Source organism: Cotesia glomerata, linkage group LG2, assembly GCF_020080835.1.
Source record: "Cotesia glomerata isolate CgM1 linkage group LG2, MPM_Cglom_v2.3, whole genome shotgun sequence".
NCBI classification, from domain to species: Eukaryota; Metazoa; Arthropoda; class Insecta; order Hymenoptera; family Braconidae; genus Cotesia; species Cotesia glomerata.
In genome coordinates this window covers 6,729,890-6,739,502 of record NC_058159.1, presented here as the reverse complement: position 1 = coordinate 6,739,502, position 9,613 = coordinate 6,729,890, and the positions used below count along the sequence as shown (strand labels likewise).

At 28.5% G+C, this 9,613-nt stretch overlaps 1 protein-coding gene across 3 annotated transcripts in view; it reads left to right on the top strand.

The window, feature by feature from the left end:
- Window positions 1-1,755: 1,755 nt before the first annotated feature.
- LOC123259379 (zinc finger protein 608-like) overlaps window positions 1,756-9,613 on the top strand; it is a 95,086-nt gene continuing 87,228 nt past the window's right edge. The window contains exons 1-2 of one of the 3 annotated variants that reach the window (XM_044719835.1): window positions 1,756-1,900; window positions 2,000-2,210. The gene's annotated coding sequence lies outside the window, so the exon portion shown is untranslated. Of the gene's footprint in view, window positions 2,211-9,613 lie in introns of all 3 variants that reach the window. The other 2 variants (XM_044719832.1, XM_044719838.1) reach the window with 2 other exon arrangements.

The following is a 9,613-nucleotide window of genomic DNA, read 5'->3' as shown; positions in this document are numbered from 1 at the left end:
TTAGTTTTAGAATGCCAAGAAAGATATTTTTTACTTTGTCAACTATTTTTATTTTAGTTTAAGGATTTTTTATGATGATAAATTTTTTAATCAAATAAAATTTATCTATTTAAAATTTTTTTTATCTAATAAAATTAATTTTTTCTAATAAATTTATCTTTATTTAAGTCAAAAATTCTCTGTTTTTTTTCTAAATCATCAACACTTCAAAATCCTCAGCATTTTCTTTCATCATTTCTAAAAGATTATATTGAAACAAAACATGAATAGTCTGTTATGGATAACGAACCACAGCACTTTAAAAATTTTTTTGAATGCTTATTCTGACTTCTGTTGATACAAAGTAAATCAATTCTTCCAAGAATCAGTTAGTACTCCAAAAACTCTGAAAATAGTAGAAAGAACGTTTAAATTAGCTGTGATTGAAGAGTCACTTGTGGACACAAGTACGTTAAATTGTTGAGAACACTCGAGGACCCTCGAGCGTTATAATAAGAAACAACTTATAATATTAACTCTAGCTGCACTAATTCCGCTTAAAATAAAGCAATATTTAATTCATCCGTAAAACAGCACGGATGGACAATAGATTTAAGCCGTCTGAGTAGAGAAACAGAAAACAGACTTGAGGCTTAATAAAAAGACCCCGTGAATTAAAGATTTTCAGATAAACAAACTTTGCATTTTAATCTTCTTCTCAGTTTACTTTCCGACCTTTTCCGAAATTCAAATCTTTTCTTCTCGCAATCTTATATCTTTAAAAAATTAATCTTTTTACCAACTCACATATAAATCACACAACAAATCAAAAGTTAAAATTTCTTCCCAAAATTTAAAAAAAAATCTGCACCCAGCAGACTGCCGGCTCGACGGCCCTGAATCCGAGGCTACTCGAATGTTCACGATTCCCGCCGAGTTTAACCCGAGTCCGACCCATGTGTTGTACTCGTACCAAGTGCTTTGTGACGCGGGAGGTGCATTTATTTTTGCCAGCATCCTCTTTATTATCATTATCACAGACCCTTCTGAGGATTTTAAAATTCTGCTGAGATTGTTCAAAAATTTAATTCCTTGATTTTGGTCCTGATTAATTCAATTTAGGGAACTTTTGCAGAGTGGGTGCGTTTAAAATGATTTCTGTTATTGATATCAGTATTCTTCAGTCCTGAAGCAAAGAAGTAATTCATTATTACTGTTACTCTTATTATTATTATCCATCTCTGTGCTGTTAAAAGCACTAAGATCCGTACAAGTTTAAGGGGATAATATAAAAAGTAGTATAGTGGCTGTGTGGCCATCCTCTTCCTTTTCTTCTCTTTTCTTCTGAGAGACAGAGATAAACATATCAAGAATATAAACAAGAGGGTGAGTGAGTGAGTTGAAAGACACAAACTCAACTCACTCTACTTCTTCTTTTATAAAACTAAGTGTGTATGTGTGTATGTGTTCTTTAGCAAGTATAAGGGAGATGACGTGAAGGAAATACCGGTCTCTTATTTATATATATATTGAGAGTCTTGAATTGAAAACACAAGCAAAAAAAAACTTTTTAAAACTTTTTTTTTTTTGTAAATTGGGGTGAAAAATGGAATAGTTGTATTATTATCGCAGCAGTAAATAAAAAGCAATAATATAATACGAATATGAATAGATGGATGTTTTAGCACAGCTACCGCGCTTGTGTGCAAACGTCTCTTTCTCTGTGCGCCGGGTGTGACGAGTAAGTTGCGCGAACTGAAAGAGGGAAAGAGACGGATTTATTTCGGGAGATACGCGGAGTGAAGGCAGCGGACGCACCCGCTGTTGGTGAAAAAAGGGTGTGTGTTAATCGAAATACCTAAATAGTTGTTATGATTAATAATGATAACAATAATAAAGCATTGATGGATTGTTATTACGAGTATGATGATCAATTATTAATGATAAATTATAACTAATTGCTGTATTGATTACCAGTGAGTGTGTGGTGAATAATATAAGTTGTTATTTTAATTTGCAGAACAAGTGCACTCCCGGCCGAAAGTGATTTGTGGATTACCAGGGATTAAAGGTCTTGCCAGTCAATAGTGCTAAATATAATAATAATAATAATAAAAATAATAATAATAATATTGTATTGGAGGTGAGTCCGAGCCATACAGAGGAGAAATGGAGCAGGTGCATTGCAGCCGGTCTTCAAAGACTCTTTCTTTGACACGGTCCTCACAATGGTAAGTGCTGCTTTAATATTATTGTTATTATTATTATTTTTGTGGGTAACTTGTGTAATTGACACTATCGCAAGCCGTACAAAGATGTAAAACATCATTGCATTTATTTATCCATTTTTGGAGTCAAAATTCCTCGATAATAATCATAATACTAAAATTAATACCTAAATTTTTTTTTTTATTAATAATTGAAGAAAAACAATTTTTCAATAAATTGTGGGAAGAATAAAAAGTAAAAAATTTTTTTGTTAAAAAAAAATTGATTTTTATTTTTTATAATAAAAAGTCAAAGAATTAAAAAGAAATTTTTGTCAAGTTAAATATTGCGAAAAAAAAAATTTTTTGATTTTGGAGCACTTATGAACTATTGTTATGCTTTGCGATAAAAAATGGAGAAGAGCTGTCACTTGAATCTAGAGGCTGGTTATCGTGTTTGCGGTGGCGATATTATTTCTGTTAACACGTACATCTACATCCTTTAAATAAAGTGTGTATTAATAATACTATACATGTAAGTAGAGAGCGAATGCTGGGAATATAGTATATAGTACATTATTTATTATATAGTATACGGTATATAATAAAGCTTTGTCTCTTAAAACGATGTATACTTAGTTGCGCGTGCGCGAAAGCACTGTGTATGTGCGCTACAGGAGGTGCATAGAATTTTTAAAGGGCTTTTCACTTGAGGCTTAACGTGGTAGGGAACCTCAACGGCGTCCTCGTTCTTTGTGAGTTTTGACTCTCATACATCTATATATATATATCTGTATATGTATTTTACAAAGTACAAAGTGAATATTCTAGTAAAAATCTAAGCCGAGCTGTTTGATAGTCACCAAAATTTATAATAATTTTTATATTACTCAATTTTTGGTTTTATTTTATTTTTAATTGGGAATTTAATATCTTTTAATTATAATTAATATAAAATAGAGCGAAATATGAATCTTGAGTACTCATTTTTTAAAAATTTACCTCTTTGAAATGAATATGAGATTAATTTTCATATATTTAATTATTCTGAGACAAACCCGCTCATTAGTAAACGGTCTGACTAAAATTTTTCCACAATTTTTGCTACACTCGTAATGTAATTATTAAAATAATATTTTTACTCTGTAGTTTTTTGAGCCTACAAATTTTATTAAAACGGATTTGGGAGGTTTACTAACGAGAGATCTATATATGATATGTAAACATAAAATAAAACACGGGTTGTACTAATTTTAAAGGGAATTTTAAACTCTGCTGAATAAATATTCCCAGTACGTATTTATTTTCATAAATCTCGGTAATATTCATGACTATCGATTAAAATTGCCGGAAAAAAAGTTTGACTATAAATGCGGTAGTATCTAACGCCATATTTTTCATGATTTTTCATATAATTTGTTAAATAATATATTATTCAATAAATAAACATATCAACATAAATTCCATAAATAAATATTATTCTACCTTGATAAAAATTATTAACAAGAAAAGTATGAAATATTTTTAATTAACGCTCATTTAATCCGTTACTTTTTAACGAGTAATATCGAAGCTCGGTAAATCAATAATTGGTGATTTGTTATTTGATTTTAGCTGGATGAGTGTGTGTTGATTTTCTACTCTCGTAGATATATAGATACAAAATACAGATAGCATATATAGACAGAATAACGTTTGTAATTACGATTTTGCGGTTATTCCTCCATCTACACATTTATAAATGTACGTACAGATAAATACACATGTACGTACCTTGATGATAAATATATTCAGCTGAAATACACTATACCTACATAGTATACTTGACATAATAAAATGATGCATCGCTCAGTAGGGAGCCGACATTCGGTTATAGTTACTTTCCCTCTGATTTACCGTTCGCTCTCTCGCATGTATTCGCTTTTTATTTTTTATTTTCTGTTTTTTCATATTCGTACTTGCGAATACATATGCAGATGTATGTACATACAATGTTCAATAAATATATGTATATGAATGCAGAGGAATGAAAAGTTTATCCTCTTATTTGAATTTAAAAGAGTACGTGTTAGGGTCTGAAGTCTGAATCCGAAGACTTGCAGGTAATCGTCGCCGCGCACTCGCTAATTGGATAACTAACTTTGCTTTTAGAGTTACACACATAAACTCTAAGGAGTTAATCGCGGCTAACCGATTTCCTATGGCAGCTCGTAAAACATTTATTTATCATTCTGGGGATTTTTAGATACATTTTAGGTATTTTTTTTATTTTTAGTTAAATTTTATTTTTTATCTGAAAAATCGGAGTATAAATTATTTTTTATTTTTTATTTCCTTATTTGAGAATTAATAATTCAATAAATAATTTTAATCTCAAATATTGAATAGAAAATAATTTTTTAATTTTTAATTTCAATCTTTTTATTAAAATTTTAATTTATAATCTCAATATTTTTATTGAAAATAAAATTTCTAATTTTTAAAATAAAATAAATAAAAATAAACAAATTTTTAAAGTAAAATTCTGAATAATTACTTATTGATGAAGACAATTATAATTATCATAAAAATAAAAAGTTTAAATTGGAATAATTATGTTAAAAAAAAAATAATAGATCGTGAATAAATAATAAATACTAATCTGTGTGCTCATAGAAGCAACGAGCTATAAGAAAATTTATACACATGAATAAATTAGTACTATATTACTTTGTTTTATTCTTGTGTGTCTTAAACAAACTCATATGTGAGTACGTAAAAGTACTTATATATATTTATAAATATATGTGAATATGAGTGTAGAGAAGACTGCGTGTTTCACATTATTTACAAAGACTTATAGACAGAGTTATGCGTTACAGTTGGTGAGGGGACGCGATAAACCACTCACACATACATAATATATAAAAGCAATTTTTTTTGACAAATATTTCCAGCAATGTGTGAAAAATGTCCAGTCAGTGCCAGAAAACCAATGTTGTTTCTCGCATCAATGCTCACATATTTTATTATCATATATTTTTATTTTTATGCTCCAAATGCTTATGAATAATAAATTCAATATAATATTCATCGCTGAGCGTTAAATACACGCCGATAAATTCTAATGCCAGTTGATTTAATTATCTTACAACTGTATGCTGGGTAAAGTCGTGTTTGGAACTCTAAATAAATAAAATAGTTTGTCAGTAACTTATTGAGTAAATAAATAAACTATTTAAAGCTATGTTAAGTATTAAAATCATATCTACGTACCACGTAATTACGATGAAGCTCACGAACATAATAAAACTTGGGTTTTTGATAAATTTAATTAAATAATTCGGTGATTGAATCAAAAATTAAAATTTTTTTGAGATTATTTATTTTTTAATTTTAGCTTCATTTTATTGCAAAATAAATTTTCAATAATTGCAAATGAAATTTTTGTTACAAAATTTAATTTATAAAAAAATAGAGTTGAAATTTTGGACAAAAATTAACAAGAAGATTCTAAAATTGTTGTAAATTTACTTAAGTATTATTAAAAATTTGGAGTTGGAAAAAATTCTCTGTTTAAATTAAAAAATTTTTAATTTGTTGTTCAAAATTTCATTCTTTTTTTTTTTTAAATTTATTTCCAATTATTAAGAAATAAATTTGCTGCAAGAAAAAGCTGAAATTTTTTTTAGACGAGAGAAATTGAAATTTTTAATGTTGATGTCGGAGTAATATCATAAAAAAATCGGCGTAAGTGTATATGTATAAATACACACATAAAAATAATGGTTGAGAAGTAAGGGGGATTGATAATAACCCTAACTTGGCTGACGCAGCAAACATTTGCGGCATTTCGAGCCGGATCATTTGAAGCAAACAGCGATTTAGTCGTTCCGGTCGGTCATTCGTCACGCGCTGCTGAATTTTTCCAATAATTTATTTACTGACGCTTGTAACTATAAAGTTAAACTCATATTTATATTTAACTGAGAAAAAAAAAACATCGCGCGTGAACAATAATGTATAATATTGATTTGTTATCGTTATCATAAATCGGTCTCTGTAACGACGTTGAGTTAATAAAATAATGAAATGAATAGATGAATAAATAAATAAATAAATACATGAAACGAATTCATACATCAGCGGCTAAACAAGTGTGAACTCGATTCTTAAATTCCCCGAGTGTCACTCTAGTCACGAAGGAAATTAATTAACGCTCGAACAACCAACCCAGTAACTGTCAACATCAGTGCTCTGGAGTTGTGTCTAATGTAAAAGCTTCTACGTCTAGTCACCAGACATATATACACATACTTTATACGTGTATGTTACATGTGTATACAATAAATACGAATACAGTATATGAATGTACGAGTTGTACTTGGGATTGTAAATGTAAATGTATATATTAGTAGAGTAGTGTTGACTTCTAATCGGTACGCGTGTCTACACACGTCTCATGTTTTTTTAATGCCGGGTATGCGTCACTTTTTTCAATCCCTTCACTATTTTTTATATTGTAAATTTTTGTGTGAAACGGTCATTCAAAATTTCACACGATCTTTGAAGCAGAAAATTTTTTCTAATTTAAAATTTTGAATTCCAAATTTTTAATCAATTTTTTGGTCAAAATTTCTATTTCAACTTCTTAAAAATTTTTTTTTTTTACTAAAATTTTATTTTTAACTAATAAAAAAACGAATTTGCAAGAAGATAAAACTAAAATTCGGCTTGAAAAAATTTTCCATTTCAATAATAAAATTTTGACTTTTTTGTATCGAATTTTGTTCTAAATTTTAATTCTAATTTCTTACAAATTAAAAAACTCAGCAATTGAAAAAAAATATATTTAAATGACTATATAATGTGTATAATTTTCCCAGGAGTAGAGAAAAATAATTAATTACCTTCTCCAACTATGAATATTTAAATTCTTCCTACGTGACAAATAAAAAATTAATAATCGGAATTTGCAATTTAGTAATAATCTGGGAATTACGGCTTTCAATTCTTCTCGGCAAAGTTATTGATTGATTGACGTGAATTAACTTATTCACATATGTGTAAAGGGTTGCGTAAACCGGAAAAAATAATTTCAAGTAAATGTAATCATGAGAATATTTGCATGATTTTTTAAGCCTATCGATTGGCTACACTACACTACTTTTCCTCTTTATACCTACTACTATTATTATTATCATCATCATAATACTTGAACGTGATAGGCACATTATCGCGTGCTCATGCACACTGTTAATCATCGAAAAGTCAGCACTAAACAAAGTCATTACATATAAATGTGTTGTATATCTGCAAAAGCTGGTTGAATAATTATTAGTCGCCGATTGTGCCAGCATCTGCCGTCCAATCAAGCTCTCTCAAGATCTTGAGGCTCCCCCTCCCCCTCTTCGGTTGATTATCGGTCCTGGAGGTTTAGTTTTTCTGTAGATATTTCATATCTTATATATTTATATCTGCCTCCATTAAATCTACTCGGTGGCTGTCGAGCTGAAACCGTGAAATAATAAAAGTATCCTCTTATTGTTTCGCAACATTGTTCTTGACTGCACTACAGCGGAGTTATTTTTTATTTTTATTTTTATTCAGCTCTCTTGTTCCAACAATGAGTTGTTTTTATTCTTTTTATCGTGATAATAATTATCTAGAACTCCGGTGGTACAGAAGGTGGAAGGTGTAGTGTAGAGTAGAAAAAAAAATAAATAAAGCAACATAACACGTAATGATATACATGCTAAGCTTGTTTAATAAAACAAAGAGCCAAGATAAAATTAACACATGCCGGAAGTAATCACGATAATGCTCTGATTAGTATCTAACTCCCAATCAATCCTGTCGGTATACATACTCTCTAAACTTGAATCAGTGAAATTTTCACTAATTCATTTAATGAAAAATTTTTCACTTTAAAAATAGTGATTTCAGCGGATCAATCAGTGAATTTTTTACTGATTTGTTTAGTAATCCAAATTTTCATTGATTTAATAATGAATTTCATTATTTTTTCGAGAGATTATCATGCATAATATTAGTGATTTTTAAAATCACTGATTGAGCAATGATTTTTATTAAAAAACCAGTAAATTTCTCACTTTAAGCAGTGAAAATTCAACATATAAATTTAATAGCTTGAAAAATCACTGTTTTATTGATATTTTTTAGTCAAAAATAGTAACTTAGCATTAGTGAGGCTCATAACAAATTATTTTACAATTCCTTCCGTAGCTTCTACAACGTAATTCAGTAAAATATCTGCATGTGAATCTGTGATGTTAGTTTTGAGTTTCATGTAAGTGAAACACCCTATAATTGCAGTGCAAAAAATTGTAAATGAAGAAAGAAATATCGTCTTGAATGAAGATTAACAGCACATCAGGTAAATATTATTTATAACAATTATAAGTCAACAGTATGTTTAATAAATTATCTCACAATAATTACCAATATATGATTCGAGAAAAAACATATGACATTCTTAACCAAAACTTATGTAACAACCTATTCTCGAGTTAAAATTTATATGAAAAACTGCTTTTTTTAAAAGATAAAAATTTTATAAATAACAACTTCACCTAAGAAAACAGTGATTTTTGACAAACTTCACTTCCAAACCAGTGAAAGTTCGTTTAATATTTTGCCGTGTCGTTAAGAGCGCCACTTGAAATTCCGTCATCGGTCAGTGTAATTGAGTGCTATAAGTTTACTCAAAATTTGTTCATTTTTCGTTGAAAAACTAATAAGATATTTTGACTTGTTAATTTTTGTCAACAAGCATTAGTTATCTTAAAATTTTAACATTTAATTATACATTTTAACTTATCGCTGTCAAATGGAATCCATATTGTTGTTCTAACCTCAAAAAATTCTGTTTATTGGTTGACTCTGAAGTTTTTATATTTTTAACATAATTGGTACCATTTCAATGTATTGAGGTAAAAAACAATTTATTTACGTAATTTTTTTTATTGCTACATACATAATTAGAAGAATAAAAATATTTTAACATTCTCTTTCTACTGAGAAAAAACAGTGAATTTTGACAAACTTCACTGTCAAACCAGTGAAAATTCGTTTAATATTTTATCGTGTTGTTAAGAGCGCCACTTGAAATTCCGTCATCGGTCAGTGTAATTGAAGTGCTATAAATTTAATTAAAAATTTTTTCATTTTTTGTTAAAAAACCAATAAGATATTTTGACTGGCTAATTTTTTGTCAACAAGCATTAGTTATCTTAAAATTTTAACTTTTAATTATTACATTTTAAATTATCGATAACAAATGGAATCCGCATTGTTGTTCTAACCTCAAAAAATTTTGTTTATTGGTTGACTCTGAAGTTTTTATATTTTTAACATAGTTGGTACCATTTTAATGTCTTGAGGTAAAAAATAATTTATTTATTTAATTTTTTTTTTATTACTACATA